At 41.5% G+C, this 25,269-nt stretch overlaps 1 protein-coding gene across 3 annotated transcripts in view; it reads right to left on the minus strand.

Moving 5' to 3' along the window:
- Positions 1-25,269, minus strand: part of SGCD (sarcoglycan delta) — a 322,382-nt gene that overhangs the window by 291,684 nt on the left and 5,429 nt on the right. The window contains exon 1 of one of the 3 annotated variants that reach the window (XM_027643291.1): positions 25,132-25,202. The exons of 1 other annotated variant lie outside the window; for it this stretch is intronic. The gene's annotated coding sequence lies outside the window, so the exon portion shown is untranslated. Of the gene's footprint in view, positions 1-23,159; positions 23,280-25,131; positions 25,203-25,269 lie in introns of those variants that run through there. One more of the 3 variants, XM_027643294.1, reaches the window with a different exon arrangement.

Below are 25,269 nucleotides of genomic sequence, written 5' to 3' on the forward strand. Positions count from 1 at the left end.
CACTGCACACTGAAAGCATGTCATCACCCCGTCTTTACTTGTCACTGTGCAGACCTGCATTAACCATAACCAAGTGCAAATTATTAACAAAACATAAGAATGAAAATCTACAACACGACTCCAATCTTTGATAAATGAGCTACTACACAAATTCTGCCCGTCTGACATGTCCAGACATTTAACCAGTAGTTCAAAAATTAATCCATGTTTTTATTTTAGGAAAATGATACACTGGAAGAAGATATCATAACATATAATGTATGCGAGGGAAATATTCTGAAAGATTAAAAATGGATACAAAACAGTTAACATTCAAATTACACAAATGATGAGGAGGAGCACAATGTACTTACTGAAATTAAATGTACCTGCTCTCTGGATATAAATCCAGCACCAGCTATTCCAAGCTCCCTATATTAAATTTTATTCATGAAGTTGAAACTAAGATTACGCTGATAAAATGCCAGACTGCATCTGTACTCCCCGGCAACAATACCAGTGATAATTCCTGTTGCTCCTTTGCTAAATTCAGTATCCTTATGTTTTATTGCAGCCGCACCAGACCCTTCACCTAGCCAAGTTTGTGCTGCCAGTTGGCATGACAATCCTTCTGAAAATAAACCTACTTGTAGTTCTGCTATCTTGGCTCAAAAATGTCCATTTCTCTTCAGCTTATGATCAGACTAGTTGCTAACACACTACTGACTGTCCTGAGACAACCCACGGGATACAGGCAGGCACAGAATAACTCCTGCAATCGGGATGCCTCCTCCTGCACTTTTTTAAATGCTCTTTTTGGAAATCTTTCTTCATAACATGGAGTGGATGTGTTTTAGAACACCATGTCCTGGCTCAAGCAGAAATTATGCACCCAATAGCAGAATCTGCCTGTTAAGTTTTGCTGGTCTGTATTGTACAAAAGTCATGGGTGCTTGGATTTTAGGTTTCTGTATACTCTATCCTGCCAAGAGGATGTGCAATACTGCACCTTTGGACTACTACAGCTCAAATTCTTAGCAGTGCTTAGAATCACATTTTTTTAAGTGCTACTACCACAAATATTACATAGGAGCCATATAAGCCATCAAAACACCTCCTAAGCACTGAGGCAACTTTGGGTGGCAGACTGTTCAGTTTTACATACTGCTCATTAAACAGACAGAGTCAAATGAGAAAAAGCACAGTAGAAGGCACTCCAAACACACCAACATGTTAAATGAAACATTCATGTTAAATGAAACAAATAACCAAACAAGCGGTGTAGAAAAGAGAAGACCAGGAAAGCATGAAACAACCACCATCAAATGGGTAAAGTGATTAAGATGAGGAGGAAGAACAGCTGGTCCCTCTGTGCACCAACGATTAGACAAGAATGACTAGTTTAATTTATAGCAATGGAGACACAAGTTCACTGATAAAGAGAAGAAGGAATAGTTTTGTCTACTTGATTTGGCAATAAGTACAGACATGCTAAGGCTTTTGTTATTCTGACTCAGACTTCAATACATTCAAGGAAAGAGTTTTTTTTAAGCAAACTTTACTTCCCAGAAATGTTGACCGCTCAGCCTAAGTGTAATGATGATGATGATAAATAGCCATTTATTTTGAACCAACTTCACGTTTCAGCTAAAGATTATGAAATTTGCCTCTATACAGGAAAGAATTATGGCTTGAAGACAAAATGGATAACCTGCAGCACTCTTCTCTCAGACTTCTGCAGGTAGCAAATCCATTTAAGCCATCCATACTGCTGAGGTTTTTAATGTTGGTCCTATGCTAGTGGCTCCCTCCCAATCACACAGTGAGACCTCTGTCTGCACACACACCCCTGCACAGCACACCCAGACAACACTCAAGCAGATGCCTCTTCAAAGAGAGGCCCAGCCTGAGGAGTAAGCACACACAGTACAAGAAAAAAATTCTTTTTTTCAGGTTTGATGGCGCTAGCGCGAACTCCAAAATTACCTTCCATTGCATTTCCTTTCTCCCAACACACCTAACACCATCCTCTCACGTTCCAAGGCTTCTCAGAGGTGAGACATACACTTATTTCTTCTTCCCACCAAAGTCTTATTGCCCAGACATGACTGCATAGGTATGTTCAAATGCAAAAAGGTACAAGATGCTGATGCTTAGCTTGCAGGCAACAAGGAAGGACTTTTTTTTTTTTTTTTTTTTTCAGAAAAGAAGCATGAGAGACTGGGCCTGGTGCTTCCCCAAAGCTACTGCTGTTTATCTTCAATCTTACATGAAAGCCATTTAAAGGAGGTCTCATTTGAAACAGATACACATAGAATCCTTTAGATGGGAAAAGACCCTTAGGATGATTGAGTCCAACCACTAACCCAGCACTGCCAACTTATTTCATGCTTTGTTCATCACAGATTCCAAGGTAAAAACAATTTTGTGTCGATATGATACGTGGCACCTAGTGTTAATAAAATTCAGGGAACCCAAGCATGCCAAAACATTCGTCTGGGTTGTTGGATTACTTTCTGCCTTTTAATGACCCATATTTCCAAACACAGCTTCTTCAAACAGATTACAGAACAGCAACACCACTTTAATTTGCTGTGGTAGGTAGGTAATATATGATAATATCATAATACCAGAATTAACATTTTATGTCTCTTATTTAATAAGAAAAAAGGCAGCATATTAAGGATGCAAATACCATATGCATTTGCACCTCCTTTCCTTCCTCTGTATCCAGCTCCTCACAGGAGTTTCAAGTCCTGAAGAAAAGATCCAGTAACACATTTTGTTGCCACTGTTCTTCCCAGAAACAGATATTATGTTTTTATATGGTTGCAGAATTCAGTCTGAGTGCGACCCTTAAGTAATAAAGCACATATTTAAGAGAAATGATTTATTGGTGACTTCAAGGGACTCACAACCCAGCACCGAATAGAGGTTTTATCACTGAAATACAGACAGTAAAGGGAATTACTCAGAAAAAACTTCCTCTCCACCATTACATGATACTTTTAAAAAAAAAAAACAAAAACAACCCCCAAAAAAAACCCAAATCACAAGCACAAAGTGTTTTTGTCTGGATTGGGGAGGGACAGAAATGTTTAATGCAGAAGTTTTCAAACAGACCTCAACTTTTTCCTTGAGTTCTGACTTTATACCATGCCTTGCATATATTTCCTGTACCTATTTACCTCATCTGCAAATCAGCTGTTAACTAAACCATACAAACTATTCAAGTTTTAATGGAATACACTATTTAATGCGGAAATATCTCAAAGGACAAAAACCTGTCAAAACAGAGTGTTACACAGAATGAAAGGCCAAAAATAATTTATATGAGACAAGTGCAGCTCAGAATGACAAATCACAGTAGCTGTTGGTTTTTCAGCCAAAGAACACCTGAGCTACCAGTATTCTTAGCCTTAATCCTCTTAAATTTTTTAAATAATTTAAGAGTTATGCTTGATCTAAGTTAATTAAGCAATAATCCCTGACAAATCACATTTCTGTGTAAAGGAACCAGTGTGCTAGATAATTTGAGGCTGGCATTTTCCAGAACCATAACTCCTCCATCATTTTCCAAGCCTTTCCTCAAGCAACACCTCTGCTTCACGAAGCCCTCACCAGACATGAAATACTTCGAGGAGGGATGGCTTCAGGGCAGCAGGAAAAGTTATTTGGAGTTCAGTCCCACACATCAGCAGTGTGAAGTTTCAGCCAGTGCATCACTCACGAGTCAGACGCTCCTTTGATGCGGCAGAGGATAAATAATATGGAATCTCTTTGTAAGGCACAGATGACACAGGACACCCCAAATGCATTCAGGTCTCCAGCCCAAACAGGAGTCACAGCCAGAGCACCAATATAGCCCAGCAGTATAAAAATCTATTCATGAACACAGAAGCACCCATATGCTTGCTCAGAAAAGCCAAAAATACCCATTTGAATAGCTGAGCAGCAGTTTCAATTAATAGGGCCATTTTCCCCATCTCTGCACAGAGGATTTGCTTGCTTAACTCTCATTAATGCTAACAGAGTTGGACCCACAAATCCCTACCTGAAGTGGAATACTGACATTACTACTGCTGTACATTTTCCCAAAGTTAAGGCAGAGCAATTCACTTTATTTTAACCTCTGCCCATTTTGCTCACTCTCAGGAGCTTTAAATGTAAACTTAAAAAATGATAAGCATTACTTTGAGAAGAAAATATATCATTTAGCTTTTTTTGGTGTTTAATCAACAAGCACAGCCATCCCAATAGACCAATTATAAACCAATTCAAATAAGAAAACAAATCTTAATACTAAAGTATACAGATAGGTCAAATACAGCTTAAAGGTTAAATTTTGAGATGAAGCCTTTTCCACTCTAAATAGAACAAACATCCCACTGGTTTCTGTGCTTCCTACCAGCTCTAATGCAAAAAAATAAGCTGATGCTTCTGAAAGGTAGATTAAGCAATAAGAGATATGAGCAACACTTGGGAAAAAATAGAGAAAAAAATAACTACTAAAGAATTCTAGTTCAGGTCAAACAAGTCAGCACAGGCAATTTTCAGATTGCAGTTTCAACTGTGGTCCAGTTCACTCTGAAGTTTGCTATGGGCTGGGTGATCAAGTACACAGACACTGACATACAAATGAACAGTAAAGACAAAATCCCAAAGACTACTTTATCCTCATCAAAAGCTTCCATTGGAACATGTCTAGTGGAAGTCTGTGGACTCATATCACTCAAACAAAAAGCAAAGTGTGGACACTGGGATGGGCAAAAATTGGTATCAATGCCATCGCATGGGGAAAAGCTTCCCCTGAGCATCAACACAATGAGCTGTGAACTTGGTCACTGGGCATATTAAGAGTCCAGAACAGATGAGATACCATGTGAATTGAGCCACAGCCTGAAGTTCATCAGGGCTCTGCCTGCAGCAGACATTGTGCAGTGGGTGCAAGAGGCAGCTGCCTTCCCATCGGGATCAGGAGTGACATGCTGTTCACTGACAGCTTGTCATAACACTGTCTAGAACATTTGGGACTTCCATTTTCAAAAATCTTTTCTATGCTAATGACTTCCTACAGATGTTTTGAAATGTTTTAACTGTTCTGGTTTGATTCAGTGAGGCACTGATACTGTGATTTCAGAGAAATGCAGCAGGACGTGCAGCAGCGAACCCATCCAGGATCTTCCCGGATATCCAAGAGCAGCATATGGAAAAGCAAGTTTCTGTCTTCCCCAGGAAAACAAGATATGATGAAAGATGAGACCAGTGTACTGGTGGGACAAGAGCACCTGTTTTGGTTGTACCTGTTTCCCACAGAAAAGGGAATTTCCATTCTGTACGAAACCTTGCCATTTTGAACTGACTTTTCAAACCAAGCAAGAAGAAAAGGTCAACATTTCTATATACCAGAACATTTTTTATGTTGATTCAGAAGTATTGACATCTCCCTAACAATATCAAAATCTCAAACATAAATATGGCACCAAATAATAAATCCAAAAGTCAAAGTGAAGTCAAGCATAAAAGCAACACACTCGTACAAACATCCCCCTCTAGCAAAGCAAGGGCTGAGCATGACATGTGCCCCCAAAATGCTTGGTTGCCCACAAAGCTGCATTTTCATCACAGGCTCCTACTTGTTTCTTCTCCATTTCCTCCCTCACCCTGCAATTTTTCCATGGCTTGGCCTTAGATTTTGTTTCTAATGCAGTGATGCTCAGCCTTTAAAACCCAACTGTCCTATTACAGAAAAGTAATACTCTCCTCCACAATAATTTAAAACTCTTCTTCCAGTTTTACTATTTCCTTATGAAAATTAAGTGTCAAAGTTGTTGCAGCGCAAAGGTGGTCAGAGAACACCAGACAGTGGGAAAGCCAGCCATCCTCCTCCTCCCCATTCCACTTTTAACATGAGTGACATGCAATGGGCTAAATGCAACACAATTTCTCTCTACAACTAATTCAGTTGGGAAGAAACAACCAGGTTTTTGGGTTCTGCATCCCTTCACCAGCCATTTCAGTTGAATATACTTAGACTCTATGGTTCTTAATAAAGGGCAATTAAGTTAATCAATTAAAAAATTTAAAAAACAGTGCAAGACTGAATGAGATCAACAGGAAAGACTGAAGGGCAATGCCATAACTCCTGGGCAACAGCTGATGAACAGCAGAAAGTTCTGAGACCAGTGATACCATGGGTTCTCACTTACGTATGTGTCAAGGTGACTTGTGGCCCACCAGGTTTGAGAATTACAAACTAAGTAAAAATTTCTAAAAGGCTCAGAACCTTTTCTTTCAGGTGTGCCAAGTGCAGGTGATAAATATGCTCAGATGCATTCAAAGTGCAGCAGAACCCAGTTGGCCAAGCACTGCCAAGAACTACAGAAGATATTTTAGACTTTTCACATAAAGCAACATTTTTGTTCCCCAATTAAATGTTCCAATAGGTCCAATTAAAAATTTGAAATAAGACAAGGATTTTTTTTTTTCCCTTCACAAATACAACTCACCTGAAGCTGAGGAAGAAACCAATCACAAGCTTTACTGCCTGTGTTTCAGCACAGATGATCTTTCATGCTACATTTACACTATTGCTTTCTCTACAGGGACATCACTGCTATCTGACTTCCTACCTTCTCTCCACACCTCCAGAGGTTAATGAATCAGTCACATGGTGAGATTTTCTGGAAAGGTTTAGTAAGAAATATTCTGGGTAGAGGAAATAAGTTGTTACACTAACAAGTAATTTACTATCTGAATGCTACACACACTGTATCATCTTATTTGTATTTCACAGTTAATCTCCCAGCGCACAAAAGTTTTATCGGATTGGAGGCATGTGCTGTATTCCCCTTTATAAAATTTTACCATCCCTTGCTATTCTCAGGGCTTGTTTTATAGGCACAATTTGCTGCTTTAATCTCACCCAATTGTCATATTCTAAATCACGGTGTATAAAAATGTCTTAAAAGGAGAGATGCACTGAAGGGTAGTACTTAATTACACTTACTGCCTGATTTAAATGTTATCTGTGCTTTGCCAAGTGCCAGGCACAGAGTAACCCAGCAGTGCAAATCTGCATAAACCAATACAAGTCATTATTGGGCTTTTAATAGCAACCCTGTTCTCCTGTGCAGCATTCTGATGAAGGTGTGTTCCTCCTCCTCCTCTCACTCAGCTTGTGAGAAAATTAAGTAAGGAGGTAGGAGAGCTGGTAATTGGTAGGGTCTTTCCAGTCACTCTTTGTTAACTTATATATTTTTTATCTCCGTGCAGAAATCTTTGTCAAGACAATTTCACTGGTCACCTTCTTAAGTCTAAAGTGTTACAATGGAATTGAAAAGCTGGGTGCATAGAGCAAACAGAAAATCCAGTGGTTCAATGATTTCCTATTCCTTTTGTAGCACTTCCACTCCAGAAAACCTTCTCTTTACACCCTCTCCCCCTAAATCCCAGAAATCAAACAAACAAAAAAAATGAAATTGAAAATACTACCAAATTTTCAGGCAATTCATGTTTCAATTTCTGATTTCCTCCTCCCTCACCCAAGTGAGCAAAGCAAGGGACTGATTTGCCTCTGCACTAACTACATTAGACACGCAATTAAATTCTCTGGCTCAGGGGAGCAGAAATGCAGCTTAGAATACATCATATCTAAGTACCTTCTACTTCATGCTCCAATCCCTGCTCCAACCACACTCCCGAGAGATCATCACAGGACCACTTTAGTCAGATCGCTCTGAACTAAAGAGAAAGCAAGAGAGCAACCTTCTTTCTTAGGTTCATCATATTTAATGAGCTGGTGGAGGTAGATTAAGTACTACAACTCCAACTAATCTATCCAGCAGCTTTATTTCTGGGCCATACCACCAGCATAAATTCAATTCACTACTTCTTTTTGTTGTTGTGCCCTTGAGCATGTTGTGCACATGGTCCAGAACTGCCAAAGCCTGGAAGGGACTAAACCATACTATTTTGTGCCAAGTGCCCAGCAAGTCAATGTGAAAGAACATCACGGAGTCAATCCCAAATACTCAGCAGCTTTCTATTCAAATGAAATTTCTGGCTTTGCACACATTTCAAACAATGCCACGGCAGTCACAGTTATGCACTACTACTCCTTATCCATCTATGTAGCATGGTTCCAATCACGAGATGTCAGCATTGTTTCATGCAAGATAAACTCCAACATTGTCCCTTATGGGTCTATGAAATACTTATGTGCTACTGTTACCAGTCACAACTGTGCTTACACTTGCCCTTACTTCTCCCTTGGCAAATAAGCAACTGCTTTAAGCACTCTTGTGGCTAAAGCATGGCATGGGGAATAAAAAGAGGGGGAAGAAACCCAACTCAGAATGATTTAGACATTTTATCATCTGATTTTAAGAATCTTCTAAATCTAAGTGGTGTGGAACACTAACTGTCCCTCAGCTTCACAGAGAGCTGAAGCCACAGAACATCTCACATGGCAGAAGCTGAACCTCTCAGCAGAAACTGGCCTGAGAAGAGATGGGTACAGAGTAGCTTTCCCAGTCCAAGGTCAGTGTAATCCTAGCAAGAGCCCTGCAGGATGACTGTGCTGTAAGCAGTTCCCAAAGTCCAGCCACCAGATCCCTGGCAACATGCCTTCATTTGGGCAGAACAAGAAGAAGGATACGAGGTAGCAAAAAAGCCATGGCATTGGGAAAATGCTGCTCCCAAGAACCTCATTCACTCATTTTCTCTTACAATGAAAAGCAATATTTTCCAGACCACTGGTATCTGAAGCCATGTGAAGAACTTCACATCTGTCTCAGGGGATCCCATCACACTTCAGGAGTGATTATAATGAAAATTCTGATGACAGAAGCATGTAGTCCTCTGCAAGTAATTTAGAGAGTTAGGATGACACATAACTCCAAAGGGCCTGAGACTAAGTTATAAAACTATAGGCTTAGAAGTAACGAGTTGCTGGCTTCAGTTTGTTTCACAATTACAAAACACTCCCCCATGTAAAATCTCATTTGAGTGGCCATAGACTAAAATTTCTCTGGTGGCTTCCAGGAGCAGTCACTCCTTCAGAGGTAAAGCACATTAGAGGAATGGTGCAACAAAAACATCACTTCTCATGGTGGTCATATTGCCTTCCCAGGAAGACTGGCTCCTCCGGTGGATCTCACCACACATCACTTTCCAACACACATAACAAGTCTGGCAACGTTGGGGCTTCTTCTCATCTCCCACGAACCTAGATTTTTTTTTTCCTATTTTCTAAAGTAATAATATTACAGGATTAATTACTTAGCTAAGTCTCTATAAACTCATCTGCCTTTGAAATGTCTACAAAAACACCAGTGAAATTCCAGAGATAAACAAACACAAACTCCCCTTTAATTAAGCACTATGCCTCTCTGTAGGGGGTGACAGAGTGAGCAGATGCAGGGGGATTGCCAATTAAGATACAACTTCTTTGATAGGAAGGGTACAGCCATACACAGGAGGAAAAAGGAGAGGAACTTGCCATCCAAGTCATTATTTTAATTGGCTGCTCAGAAAGATTATGCATTCCCCACATTCGATGCTGCCAAAAATGTATTACTGATCCAAAATACTAAAGAGCCATCAAAACATGTTCTAAGCTGCTTGTGCCCTGTTAGTACCAAAGCTACCTGTGCTCCTCACTCATCCTGTTTGAGACAGCTGTAACACAGGGAACTAATTCTCAGGGTTAATTAGACAAAGAAACAGAGAAGTCTTGGATTTAATTTTCTGTTATTGATCATTATTATTCACTAAACACCAGGCATTCTTAGCAAACACTACTTGAAGGGAATGCACAGTATTTCTAGTCCAAATCAGTTAAAGAAAAAGCAAGAAAAAAACCCAAAAAAACTAAAAACCATGTGAACAGCTAAAATAAACACTTGGAAATTGCAAGAATTGGGATGCACACAGAAAGTCAACCAGAGGATGGACTGGTCATCTTCTGTGTAACTTCCACTGATTTGATATCCAAATATTTTCTGTGTGCTGACCTTTCCCTTTTGTGATCCTGATGGCAATACTGTCATACGCTCTTAAAAAGCTGCATATTAGCATTCACTTCAGTTTTTATCAGGTTTTAATGGCAATGCAAATCAGTTTTCGCATGGCTTGTTCAATGCCTTTGTACCCTTTGGGGAGGAAAAAAAAAAAAAAGGCAGGAAACTAAGAAATGGTTTGTTCAATTTGCAGCCTGCTCAGGAATCTTGATTTTGCCTCCTTACACACTGTGTCTTGACCACAGAGGACAGAGCACTGTGCAGGGGGGAATTCAGGCACAGGAACCCAGAGCTGCTTTATCTGAGCCTTCTTCTTTATTCTTCCCCTGAACATGACGGTTCTGTCATCCACTCTGAACAACACACAAAAGAAGATTGGGATTTCACTGTCTGTACTCAAAATAAATGAATGTGACAGAAAAGGAACCCTTGTCTTTGCAAACAAAAGAAGAGCTCAGCTCTTATTGAGAATGGGATAACCAGAAATGTATTCCTGCCTCAGCAAGAGACCCCAGGCTGCAGAGGTGGGCTGGGGCAGAGAAGCTACTCCCTTCTGGTTCTCTCCAGCTGGCAAGTTAAAAACAACATCATTACTGAATCTCACAGTTGTACACAGCAAAAACAATTCTGGCCTTTTTGGATGGACAAAAAAAGACCGTAAAAAAAGAAACCAACCCGTATCTTTCCCCATTTCTTTCTTCTCTCTGGGAAGTGCCTCAATGCCACTGACAAGACAAAATGACAAAAGGTAAGAAGATGCTCTCCCTCCCTCCAATTGCTCATGGCACTGGGGAGTTCTCTCCAATGCACAATCAATATTGAATGTCCACCAACCCCCAGCCCCTCTCTCAAACCATGACACTATAAGGAGTCCTGAGGGCCAGACCCTACCCCAAAAGCTTCCCCCATCTCTCCCACGTTTTCTAGGTACACCACTAGTGCACAGCACTGGCACAATACTGCTAAAATACAGTAAGCTGGAACAGCTTAACAGTATTACCATACTTGGTTATTAATCAAAATGAAGTGCCTGAAAAAAAATAAAGGAATTAAGCATATTTAATTTATGAGTGAAAAGGTGAAAAAGTAACCTAATTACAGCTAGTTAATTCCTGCACATGGAAAGCACATCTCCTGCTTTGGGGTTCCCTCAGCTAGCAGAGTTCCAGCATTTGGAAATCAAAGCCAGATCCAACAAGGCTCAAAATGGAAACAAGACGCAATTTTTCAATAAAGAGGAAAGTGCTTCTATCTTCAGTTTCCTTAGGTTCCATCACTTGAATCCACTATCCATATCCATTATCACTAAACTAATCGTAGGTAATTTTCAAAAAGAAAACAATAAAGATGAGAGGAAGGAAGCAGGAAACTGTTTTCAAAGATGCAACAGGCAAGCAGAGAGAAGTGGAGAATTGATTCAATCTAGGCAGCTAATTTAAACATCAAGTTGAGAAACTCAATTCCTCACATAGTCAAGAGAAGAGAATCAGGTTCTAAATTCAGAGCTTTGAATCACCCTGTGATGGTTCTGTGACTGTATATGGCCTTGAGGACCCCAAATTAGACAACTAAACTTGGATGTGTCTACAGCTATTAGCCACCTAATTTTCAGTTCATTAATTAATGCTACAGGGATTTAGACATCTAATATTGCTTTTAATTCTTGCTTAACTGTAGTGACAACAGTCTCAAGAGTTCTCTCATTTTTTAAGAAGTGCTGTAAAGTACATGATACTCTGAACCACCCATAAGCACACAGTATACACATTCTATCTGCAGCACTTTATATTCATATACTTGATATTTCAGCCTCTAAAAATAATACTGGTAGAAATACATATTTGCCATAAACATGGGCAAAGCAAACTTCATGCTGAAGGATGTGCACAAACAAAACCAGAAAACTTACTTTAAAGAGATCATTGATGCAAATCACACTGATGACTGTTTTTTACAATCACATTTCATAATTCCTTGTTTCTGTCCTTGGCATGTCTATCCTTTGAAACATCTCTTATATTACTGTACAACTTAAAAGCAGCAAATATCAAATTCTCACCTGTCCCTGACTCAAAACCTCTTTCAGCTCTTGAAAAAAAGTATTAAAGTGACTGAACTTGCACATAACTCTCACTGGACTTTATCTGGTACAGTATATTGTCAAAACCACAAAATGCAGGTTGGTCTCACATTATCTGTAATAAGACAGACAGTCCTTCATTTTAACAAGGTACCACTGCCAATACCAGCCCTGCTGTGTAAAAAACCTGAGGCAACGATTTTTTATTTATACAAGTGCAGAGAAACCCAGCGAGATCAGATGTGATCGAAGGCACCTTCCAGCACCTGGCACACAGTGAATATTCATGCAGGACCTTTGAGAAGCATCTTACATCCCACACACTTCATGGTAAGGCAGCTACCAGGGCACTCCCCCACCCTGCCAACAGCTGGGAAGGGCAGCCTGGAACAAGCAAGGACTCACACACACAGAGAGAGGTAAATCAAGCCATTGCAACAACGAGAATGAGTTCAGTGATTTATCCCCAGTAAAATGTTTAAATTTTTCCATGTGCCAGATCCAGTAAAGCTGGATGGTTTCTTCACACAAAGAGATGCTGATGCTTCTGGGACCTGTCACCCTTCCAAGTCACTGCAGCACCAGCAAGGCTTGAGCACCATGAACTGACTGGGCAAGTAACCCTGCTAACCCAAAATGTGACCAGAGGCACCTCTGTCAGTTTTGGGGGCACAGCACAAGGGCAGCAGCACAGATAGTTTGCATTTGGAAACTCTACTCCTGCCACCAAGAGCAACATCAAAGAAAATGTCAAGCTACTGTCACATTCAGGGCTCTGCCTTCTTGGGACCAAGTGACTGGAACTGTGGAAATTTTATTTCTTTCAGGTGCCACCACCCTAAGATGGCTCAGAACTGAGAGTGCAGCTGCTCTGTGAATGATAAAAGCTCTTTCACTTTTAACTGCAAGTGAGGCACAGCAAATCCCAGATACAATGGAAGGGAGAACAACAAAATTAAGTGGAATTATCATTTAATTTTATGTCCAAATCATCCATTGATTGTTTTGATTTTATCAAGAGATTTTGAGGCTATTATATGAGTCTCAAAATCTGCTCACTGTCAAAACAGGTAGCCCAGGTTTCATCTTTAAGAGGATAGTGCATTCTTCTACAATAAATGACTTTTTTAAATTACAAGGTCACCATCATGGACCAGAGAGAAAATTCTTGATGAGATGAAATTTGGAGACTGTGCTGACCTACACCCAATAGTCCTGTAACCCCTGGACAAGACTCTTCCCCAACCTTCAGTGAACGAGACGACAATTTAGTGACTAAATGCTTTCTGCTGCTACAGTGGAGAGCACTGATAGCTCTATTAGCCTTGGCACATAAGGTCACAGGCACTCGTACCCACCATGACCTGGTGCTTCAGGAGAGACTAACAGTGCAAAACAAAAAGGATTGGGAATTGCCAGCCACTCCCAAGGTGGGTATTTATGAGGACTGTAGCTTTCTCCTACTGTTTTTCATTACACGACTTCATATATATATTTCAGATTCTCCTGCTGAGAACATAGATAAGCTTCTAACATTAAATTTTCCATAAAACAGAGTTACAACACAAGGCTAGTGACAAATGCTGGCGTCAGAAGCTTGCAGTACTGGTATTCTGTTAGAGTTTTGGAGAGCAATGAACAAAGATGTAAAGAGTAAAACAAAAGCATCTTTCTAACATGTAAATTTATTTCTGGAATCTTTAAAATGTGACATTAAAGTTGCTTTTCTGGGCATGCAGACAGCCCTATGTCTTGATAATTGTATGTACAAGAATGGCTTAAAACTGTAATACAACATTTGGTTTCAGTCAACATTAGTTCTAGCGTTCAATTTATTCCTTGCAATAAATAGATTAAAGCTTATTACCATTGATAAAGTCTATCTTGTAAACCCCAGGGCACCGCTTTGAAAATTTTCATGGTGAAATTCAGCAGTGTCATGCAGAGTTGCATGATAACACCACGGTGACGTATCAGTGATGCTGATGCATTATTTCCATGATTTCTGATTTTGACCCCACAACTCTGAACAAAGCTGTAACTTTACAGTCAGGAGAGGGACAAAGAAACCCCCCAAAACACCACAATACCCACAAAATATTATGCAAACCATATCTGACTTCTTTCATTGTCTTTCCACAGTTGGAACATTTCATTAAAAAAGCCAAATGTTCAAAGATACAGACCACTGAGTTTAACTTCAATACAAAAAGAGTTGATAGAAAATATAATAAAGAATTGAATGAGTGGGAGCATTATATACTCAGAAAGGGTCAGATATTTTGCAGAGAGCAGTAATGCACAACAAATCTGTTACACTTCCCTGAAGGAGTTAATGAGCATGTGAATAAGGTGACATGGTCTGCAGGGATATGCAGGTGGCTGATGCAGTACACAGGGCTTTTCCCAAACCCTTCAGCAAAGAGTCTCAAAGAATCTTAAGAAAAGCCTTAAAAAAGGTAGACTATGTGGGGATAGAAAGAAAAGGATCATCAACTAGGAAAAAAAAATTGAAGTAAAGGAAAGAATAAAGAATCATTTGTCACAACCATGGGAGGCTGTTAACACATCACCTCAGCATCTGTGCTGAGACCTGTACTGGTCCAAATATCCATTAATGGTCTGAGAAGGGGCAGGGGGGTAATGAACTACACTGACAAAACAGAACAGTTAAGAGTAGGCAAAATTACAACCGACATGAAAGCTACAGAAGAGTCTCAAGACACTGTGACTGGACAGCAAAATGATGGCATAAACTAAATGTTAATAAATGCAAAGATATTGCACTGAAATAAAAGAGTTTGATTGTCCACACAGACTGACAGGCTCTGAATTACCTGTTCTAATGCAGAAAAGAGATGTAGTCACTACAGGCAGTTTTCTGGAAACATCTGCTCAACAGTAACCAAAAAATAGTAAATAATTTTAGAACTTTTTGGGAAACATATCAAGACTGAACTATAAAATACCATGCAGATAAAACATGAGTTTCTGACATTACAAAAATGCATTTATTTCTGGTTATCTTTAAAAGAAAACATACAAAGACATGCTACTGAGATGGATCAGAAGACCAAAATTATTTCTGAACAGTGAAAATCCTTACATGTCAAGAATGCATCAGTAGGAATACACTGGGACTCTACAGCTTGAAGAATCAAACCACCCAGGTCTGAAACATATCACCAACAGGATGCTGGGCTATGTGAGCCTTTTGTCTGACCACCTGCACTGTTCTTACTTTCTTGTGAGGTAGAAGACACAGTAAGGACAATTTCTACTTTCTTGTGAAGTGTTAGTAGGATAAGCCAGAGCATGTTTAGATAAATTGTATTAATTGGGCTGAGATCTGCAAGAGACACTTTTCTCATTTCCATCTGCCCTGGAAGCAAAGATATTAAATAAGACATTAACCATTCGGCTCACAATGTGCTATAAAATTTTACCTTTGGTCTTATTAGGGTAACAAATGGGAAATATCATATAAGGCTTGAAATTATGGAGTAGAATAGATTCAAATTGCTTCATAAGTTAGAAAAGAAAAAACACCCTCCAGAGCCATCTTCCATCCCAAAAAGGACAGGTCTAAGTTCAGCTGGACACTGAATTTTCTATTTTCATCCGAAAAGCTGCACATGTTGCCTTTTTCCCCTCTACAAGCTGAGGGAAAAAGCAACTTTTGTGTATAAAGAGTATACATAGGGAGTACTAAGCACAGCACTGAACAGACAGACATTTAAAATACCAGATAATATGCTCAGGTTAGGTTAGAGCATCCTGGGTCTGTTAAACAACTTATGCTGTTGTAGCTCAAAGATTCATGTCCAGGCTGGATGAAAAGCCAAATTCAAGCAGAACAGAAGCTTCCCATAAGTGTAGGAAAATGGAAAGGCCAAAAAAGAAGTATTTTGATCCCTGTAAGAACACCCTTGCATAGCACAGGAAGCACATGAAGACCAAGGGGGTTTGTGCCATTAATCATAAAACAGCCTTTTCCCACCTTAAAACCAAATCTTCTTTTCCTGGTAAAACAATAGGTAAGGATGAACCAGTCACTTTAAGCAGCTATTCTATTACATCAGCAACACGTCCATCTTTTGGGTCACTCTCTGAAAGCATAATTTCCATCCCCACCATAGGTTTTCCCACCATGTTCGTAATTACCAACTGCCCAGATTGCAAAATTTGGAGAAATCATTTCTGATTTCTTGAATCTCCCCCAATCTCTCTTAACTCCTCTTCTTCTCTATGAACAAACTAAAATACAATAGAATGACGCAAGTCCTGGCATACTGTACATTCTGATGCTGAGAACACTCCTACACAGAAACTATTAATTCACAAAATCATGTAAGAAACCCTTCTGCTATTTACAAACTTCTGTGCTGTATTATTTTTCAAAAGATTTGACTGAACATACACAGTTTCATGGTAGTCAAATAAGGGGCCACAGCCAAGGTTTTTAGAGCCATCCCAGGATCGGTCTCCAACTCATTTTTAAACCAGTTCTCATTTTCTACGTTAGACACCTTCATTCTTCAAGACAGAGCAGAGACTACTGGCAATACACTCCAGCACTGCAACTACTCATGATGTGCCACGTAGGCATCAAAATAATGGACTCTTCAGCTGTAAAGACACACTGAGAGTAAGACACACTATTTTAACAACATTATGTATTCTGGTTTTGGAAATATGTTGCAATATGTAGGGGGGGAACCAGGGACAAAATGACATGCAGTTCCCCCCAACGTAACAAAGAGAGCACTCTGAGAAAAGTAAAGGTGGTTACTCCCAAAGGTTCAGTTCTTGTCTCAGATAGGCCATGGTTTTCATTATGCCATGCTTTTCCCCTTACTATTCCCACAAATACCAGCTCAGCCTCACAGGTACTACCCTCCCTCAACTTTTCACTGAAGACATTTCACAACAGTGTAGCTGAAAATAAGAACAATGGAGTTTAAGTGCACCATTTTTCTATTTCTGATTCAACTATAATAACTATAATGTCCTCCATGTCAGTAATAAGACAACTGTTAAATGTGATACTTAAAATCATTCACCTCTGGCTTCACAAAGCTCTTTCAGAAATACCTGTTTCCAGACAACATCGTTACTGTAACACTCAGTAATTAGTGTGTAGGTGCTTTTTCATCTAAACCAATAAAATGCCCACCTTCAAGATCATTTTCAAAGTGTGAAATTAAAGCATGTAACAGCATATAACATCAGCCTGCATAAGGGCCCATGCCACAACTGTCAGATACTCCAGCCTGAGCAGAGGAATGTGGAAGTGCCTGTTGCTCAGCAGCCAACGAGCTCTTCTGCTGAAATCAGATAGAAAGAAGAGGAACAAAGAAAACAGGGTGAAAAAAAGGAAAAAAGATCTAACAGATTTATTTTTAAGACAATTCAAACAATACATAAAATCTTTTATTCACAGCTTCAAAACCCATCATCTGTAGGTAATTAATTACTGCATGCCTGACTTCACTCTCAGTATTTTCACTGATGCCAGTGGCAGTAGGGCTGGCCTCTTCCCTATTAGCTAACTCAAACCTGTAACTTGGTCTTGAATATGTCATTCAGATCTAATATCTCCTTTTAAGTATCCATTTCTGGCATAGTGTAAAATACTCAACCTATCAAAGCACTGCAGTTTCATCATTACCCCCCCCAAAATTAATGATGTTTCAGTACACGCAAGGCAAGTCTTTTGCAGCACACTGCTAAGAAGGAACAGATAAAAGTGGATTTCCCAGTGCCCATACTGACACAGTAATACAGCTAATGATTTCCTGCAAGCTCTGTTAACAAAACTGCAAAATAACTCAGCTCTTCAGAAGCAACATGTAAGCAGAAAACTGAGCTGTTCTCTGTAAGGGCTTTGATTCTTCTGTGATCTCACTGAAACAAAATAAAAAATAGTCAGGTTAAATAAGGTAAATCCTTGCTTTAAAGTTTATTTTGGATTCATTTCTTTGAGAAGTAACATATACTAAAAAATAAAATTTTAAAGTTGGAGTATATGTGAGCTTGATAATGTAAAACCACTAAAACTCAGTCTTACTGTTTTACCTGAGCATGACAGTAACAGTGAATTTTATCCTCCTTCAGACAGATAGAACAAGACAGAAAATCCAGTTACATCCCATTTATATCCATAAAATAAGTTGCAAGAGGAGTGAGGCTGCCCATGCTGACACTCAAGAAAAGTTTATGCTTTCTGCATAAACGATTTTGTAATTCAAATACAAGCAGAGATTTGCAGGTTATATTTTAAGTCATGGAAAGGCTCTCACAGCCCACACCATGGCTATGCATTTTGTACATGAACAACTCTCAGCACAGCTGAAGCTTCACTCCCCAGCTCCACTCTCAGATGTCACACTTGCAACTGCCTAAAAGTCAGAATAAAAGCTGGGCGTTACTGCAAAGCACAGTTTTGAAAGACTTCAAGAAGTTACTGGAGCAAGACAAACTGCACAAGATTCTTCTATAGGAAGCCAGTTTAGCAGCAGCCCAACAGCTCAGAAAGGCTCTCATTTAATTAGCTGTTTGCTATGTAGAAGAGAGGCTGCAGAAGTGCCCAGTGCTGCATCCTCATTTGTGCTTCGCCGTGATCCCTAAGGCAGCAGTTCAGTCCCAAGTGAAACAGAGCTCATTATCAGCAGAGACAACTCTCCTCAGGAGAGAGGTGTTTCTCGTGCTGTTAATAGCATCAGCTCGGTCTGATCGCCCCTACCGCCTGCTCTGAGCAGAGCACAGCCGTACAGGCAGATTGTGAGCTGGGAAGGACCTGGCAGAGCTTAGCTGGAAGCAAGGATAGAGACTGGTCTCTGACAGGAAAGGAACACAGACGCTTCATAGCCGGTTTGGAGGAACGGTAAGACATTTAAAGTAAACTCGGAGCTGGCCTTGGTTTGAACTTGGTTTACAGGAAAGTGCAGATGATGGGAAAGCCGTCACCAGTTCTCCCCCCTGGCTCACGGGCACCTCTCAGCAATGCTCCTTTTGCTTTCTGAGTAGCACATCCCACATTTGCCTATTGGGCACATTTTCCTGTTTAAAAGAGGGCTACGACCCCTATCATCAGCCTCTGCGGACTCTTGGCTCATGCTGCAAAAGAACACATTTACTTGGGAACTGCCCGATGCAGAGTCACGTCGCAACCTCTGATCACACAGGGGAGAATTTGGAACCCGCTCCACTTCAGCTGGCTCCTGCTACCAGGGCAAACAGCCTAATCTGCCCTACCTACTAAACCCCTCAGCAAACGGCACCTCACTGATTTAAGGAGTGTAAGAGCACTAATACTCCCTGCTCTGAAAACACAGCCCTGAAACCAGCCTCGTCACCCGCTGGGCTGGTGGCAGATGGGGAAAGAGCCAGGTCTCCACAACGCTGAATTCAATTTAATTGAATGGAATTTCCTACATTTTTTCCCCTGATCATACTTATCATCTTGCTTTTATCTGGCAGCATTTTAACAGCTGTTTTCTTTATCACATTAAACCGACATTTCTGACAAAAAACAAATGTCTAATTTTCCTGGATTTCCACACAGTATGCTACAGGGGAGCAAATCTCTACTGAACCATGTTGTCCCATGAGCCTGAGCACAGGTTTTCCTCTTTAAAACAAATACCTGTCCCATCCTCAAAAAAAAAAAAAATTAAAAAAGCCTTCGGTGACAATCTTCTGCTCAAACTTTACCCCCCAAAATATAGCAGGCCATTCCTCCAGCCAGTGGCACAACTGACACAGCACCACAGCACTGGGGAAGGTAATGGAGCTATGCTGATTTACAACAGTTAAAGATCTGACCTGGAAATGAGTCATGGGCATTACTTGCTGCTTGAATTGCAACTAATTCAAGGGGTTTGTTTTGTTTATCTTTGGATGTGTTGTAAAGCTTCAGTCACTAAAGGTCAACTCCAACATTTCTTCATAAATATTTAGGAAAGCTCCTGAATATTTAGGAAACGCTTGGATGTATGAGATTTTTCAAGCATGCTGCTTCTTGGATTTGGACTCATCTTTTCTATCACCTACTCTGCCATCTGAAATAGTCCATTAACCTACAGATTGAGGCAGCTACTTTTGGTGAAGGGGTGAAAAATCACAGCTTAGCTCTGAGCGTCACAACAAGAAGGGAAGAGGAAAAAAAAAAATCATATAGGGAGGGAGGCTTCGGGACTCTTCTCCCTGCTGTCTGTCAGAGAGATGTGGCTCTGCCTGGTTTTAGGTGCCTTCTGCGTTATGGTCTGTTCTCCCTCTGCTGAGCAATCCAAGCACTACAGAGAGTAACAGAGTTGCCTGAAGCAAGAGGTTCTTCAGTCGTGTCAGGATTGCACGAGAACAAACTTTATTTCTCAGGCTAACGCCAGAAAAAAGGAAGAAACAGGCACGGGGGCATGCTCAGCCTCACGCTCCCACCTCACCCACAGAGACTGCGCTGAGCCAGGCTGGAGCTGCCAACCCCCACGGCTCGGCTGAGGGCTGAGCAAGCTGGTGCAAAGACCTGCTGAGGTGAGGAAAGCTGTACCTCAGCTATAGGCCAGGGACACCTCCAGAGAAGACACAAAAGATCTTAGCTAGATGGTTTGCTCTCGCTGCCACACTTGCAAAGAAGAAATGAGACTAACTGCTCACATGTCTTCCATACAAGGAACAGATGAAAAGACTACATCAGCACTTCATCTGCTGGGGTGATCCTAGCAAATCTTGGCTCATCCCAGCAGTGGACAACATAATCCTGGATGTGGTCCCAGCACTGCTCTTCTGCATTCACAGTAATTCTCCAGCACCCAACAGTTTCCTTGGGACAAGGAAGGGAAATAATAGGTATATGCAATACTACCAGTTTAACACTCTACAATGCATTAGATTCAGGGAGCTCCCTGTGCAGCAGCTCAATTTTAAAACCATAATTAAATTAAAATAATAAAAATAATAAAACCCCAATGTCCATATCAGATTCTGTGGTTGAACTGAGTGGTGATGCTGAGACTTTGCGAAGTTTTCACCTCCATGAGGAACCAGTACCTTTTCTTGATAAGCAGAGGAGCAGATAATCACCCTAGGGCTCCATCTTTAGTGAAAAATAAAACCCCCTATTTCTCAAAGGAAAAAAAAAACAAACCACCAACCCAATCCACATCCATTTTCACTAGCTCTATTTAAATTCAACAGAACGGCAGCTAAAAATACATCAGGAATCAAGGTGGGGACGAAGAAAAGAAAAAAAGGTTTGATGCCAGAATGGCAGGATTTCAAGGGTGACCCACTGCCTGGTAATGTCAGTGGGGTCCTTTTGAACCGCTTCCAAACAAGTCAGACACAGCTCACCTGGAAGGGGCTTGTTATTGAGCACAGCTGATTGAGGCAGAGGGGAAAAAAGCATAGAATTCACAAGGAAAATGCACAGATACGCTACTCATACCAGCCCCTGATCAGTGGGCAGGGGAAAGCTTTCTTTTAAATATTTAGCCCCAAACTGGAAAAAATACCAGCCTTCCCATAGGATCCATTTTAAACCCAGGGAGCGGGAAAACATAAAATGTAGCTAAAACCTAAGATTTTTCAAGGTTATATAAACAAAGTTCTTTACTGTGTTTAGTAACCTACTGCCCCCAGAAAAGTTAATATGTTTTAAAACAACTCCAGGTATATTCAGCAGAAGTCTATTATTAAAATCAATGAGAGACAAGCTGTTAGCTGTACATTGTGCTATAAAAGCTGCAGATGAAATGCAAAAAGCTCCTATGCTTTCACTCCACATCCAAAAATCCAAACATTTTCATTAAGCTGCACCTAAAGTGCTACCCTGCCAAAACTTCTAGAAAAGCACCAAGGTAGCTGTCAATAATTTTTTTTTTTTTACAACCACCCAGGAAACATTTGAAAGGTGAGGAACTGTGGGTTGGTACAAATCCTGCCTCTGTTACTGTTCTGGGCTGACAGGATCAAGGTGTCTGCTGGTGGCCAGAGACAAATGGACTCAAGAGAGTGATACTGTGCATGAGCTTTTAAGCTGAGATACTTTCCACTTCAAGCACACCTAAGGGACTCGATGTAAACTGGTAACAGAGCCTGGGATTCACACAAATTAAATAAAAGCAGGAGTAGACAATGAAGAAAGTTAATTTTTCACCTAGAGAACTGCGGTGTTAGAAGATTGCCCTGGAGGATTCAATCAATGCAAGTGAATCTTGTATATTTTCCTCCAGTATTCCCAAAATAAGTCAGTAAGATGCCAGCACTTTCTCAGCATACAGTGACCATTTCCCAGCAAGCTTGAGTTCAGGTCTTTATCAAAAGAACTAAAGAAATGCATTATGATTTCAGAGAAAAATAGCAAGCAAGGAAACAGAAGCAGCAGGATAACCTTACAAGGCACAGTAGGTTTTCAGAAAAACTTGTTTTACTTCTTTTATTCTTCAGGGCTATTGGAAGCAATGAAAACTACTAAAACCAGACATTGCTGGCACACAAAAGTACCTGCAGCTACCCCGGTCTTTAAGAATAGTAAAGCATCCGAAAAACGTTCCACACCACCATCAGGCACTAAGTAAAGGTATTTCCAGATCCAGAACCTCCTCTCCTGTGAGCAAAGTACACCTACTTGTCCATCTGCTTCATCACAGATGATATAAAGCTCCCTATGCCTTCAAGCAACTTCTATTGCACCCACCTACTAACCCATCACCTAAAGGCTCTGTGCAAGTGTGGTGGGTCCACACACATCACCTGAAATAAAGAGCTACAGATCACATTATGTAACACACTTCTATATAATTACAAACACCTGAATAAATGGCCCTGCTTGTCTGAAGATTTGCACACAGGCTCTCTCTCTTGGCCAAATGACATGTAGGCAGGGAGCTTTCTCAAGCTGTAAGTCGATTTACAACCCCACGTTCAGCTGGAGCCTAGATAATCTATTTCTCGGAGCATTAAAAATCAAAATCTTCATAATTTCCCCTTTGTAATACTCAGTTTGCATGCACAAAACAAAAGAGCTGTCAAGTCCTCAGTTTTAAAAGCTTTAAGCAAAATTAGCTATTCTAAGTTACCTGCAAAGCAAAGAGGTGCAGCTGAAAAACACCAGGGGCATATGATCCACGACTCTTCAAACAAAGTGTCAGAAGTTTCCAGAAGGCACAATAAGGATGGAGTCAACATCCTGAGTGCATTCCAACACAAGAATTTCAAGGACTTCAAGGAGCAAAAACACAGGTAATTTTTCAGGGGCATCGAGAATATTGCAACAGTTGTACCTATGCTAATCAAAGGGTTTGGAAGCAAAGCTCACACTGCATTGCTCAGAAGTGATGCTCTGAGAAGAGCTTCTACTACAAGGAATCTTTTCTGCCTTGTTTCAAAATGATGACTCTTACTTTTCCATTTATCAGTATAATTTCTTCCTCAAACTGGCATTCAAATATATAGCTCTTCCTCAGGGAAGGAAGAAAACAAAAACATAGTTTGAAATACAAGAGTGGATTCTCAACAGATATACATCAATGTGAGAAGTCAACAAAATTATGTTAATTTCTGCCACATGAATTATAACCAAGACTTCTCTCCTTCGAGATGAAGCTGGGATGATTATGGTCATTTAGAGCAGATGCTGCTACTCATCACAGAGGGCACGAGAGCTTGTTCCCATGCCTGTGTAATGTCACTGAGCAAATACATCTGTTAGCAGGAGGAGGACTCAGTTCAGCACACTGATGTAGCAACGTCACTGGCTGACCTATTCTGCCCAGCACACAATGGAGAGTTGTTCATTTTTCTTTTCAATGAGACACTATGCAAGTGTTGATTTAATGGTTCATTTATCAACCCCTCTGAATATTAAGCAATTCATTTTGACTTAATTTGAGCAATTCAATTTCACCCATCCTTTCTCCCCTTGAAAAATGTGAATTGCTGTCTAGGGAGAAGCTGTTTTAAAAGTTGACTTAACAGGAAGCACTTGGCTCCATGGGTTTTATACCCTTTCATATTCTGATATATATTTATAGCTGACTTTTTATTCGCCTTTTACATATTATATCTGAAATTTGCAAATGCTAAAGCAAAGACACTTCCACGAACGTTCTTAACACTGCAAACCAAAAGGTATCTTCTGCAGCAGTAGCTACTCCCCAAGAAGACCACCAGAAAACGAAGTGCATTGTCAACAAAACCAACAAGCCTATGAAATTCTGTAATACTCAGGAGCTTCTCATTGAAAATCCGTTACTTAGAAACTTTTTGCTACTGGATACATTTTCCCCATAGGGACAAAACAGCAATAAAGGAAACACTCGAGCTTTAGTCTCACCTGTAAGCAGCACCTCATACCCCCAAGTTCGCATCTTGCGGAGCTCCCAGTGCCACGCACCAGCCCCGCTCTGCAGTCGGGCTCAGCCCGGCCGGTCCGGGACCCGCCCGCGGCACCGACCCCCGGCAGCGGCTCGACGGGACAGCCCGGGGTCGGGGCAGCCTCTCCCGGCACCAGAGCAATCGCGACCGCTGCCCCCGGTGGTACCCGTCGCATTCCCCGCGGCTCCCACAGCTTTTTTTGATTCAGCCTGATTTGTACCCGTTTTCACCTGCTGCTCCCAGGTGCCGAAGCCCCTCTCCGCAGCCCCCCCAGCACGCACGCCGTTAACATTCAGCCCGGCAGCTCCATCCAGCCGCGCACCCCCGCAGCCTCATCCCAGCGGGTCACTTCCAGGAGTCCCTTCCCCGCGGGAGCCTCGCCCCCCGCAGACACAGAGCATCCCCCGCAAACCTCGGCCGAGCCTTCCGGAGGGCCGGGCAGCGCCCGCCCGCTGCCAGGAGCCACTTTTCCCTCTGGGAATACGAATACGGAGGGAGGGATGCGAAGGAGCGATGCGAGGCAGGGATGCGCGGGGGGCACCGCGACGGCGACCCGCGGAGCACCCGAAGGGCCGCGGCTCCCCGCGAAGGGCAGCGCTGGCCAGGCGCCGAAACTCCGCCAAGTCCGAGCGCGGGGCTGGGGCAGCGCCGCCCGGGCACCCCCTCGGCACTCACCGGGGCGGGGGTCGCGGGCAGGCTCGGTCTCTCAGGAGATCATGCCGGCGGGAGCGCGGGGCCGGCGGCGGAGCGGCTCCTCCGGCAGCGGGGGCGCGGCGCTGCCTCTCGCCGCGGCGCAGAGCCGCGCCGCCTCCG

Source organism: Corapipo altera, unplaced genomic scaffold (genome assembly GCF_003945725.1).
Source record: "Corapipo altera isolate COAL_440 unplaced genomic scaffold, ASM394572v1 75, whole genome shotgun sequence".
NCBI classification, from domain to species: domain Eukaryota; kingdom Metazoa; phylum Chordata; class Aves; order Passeriformes; family Pipridae; genus Corapipo; species Corapipo altera.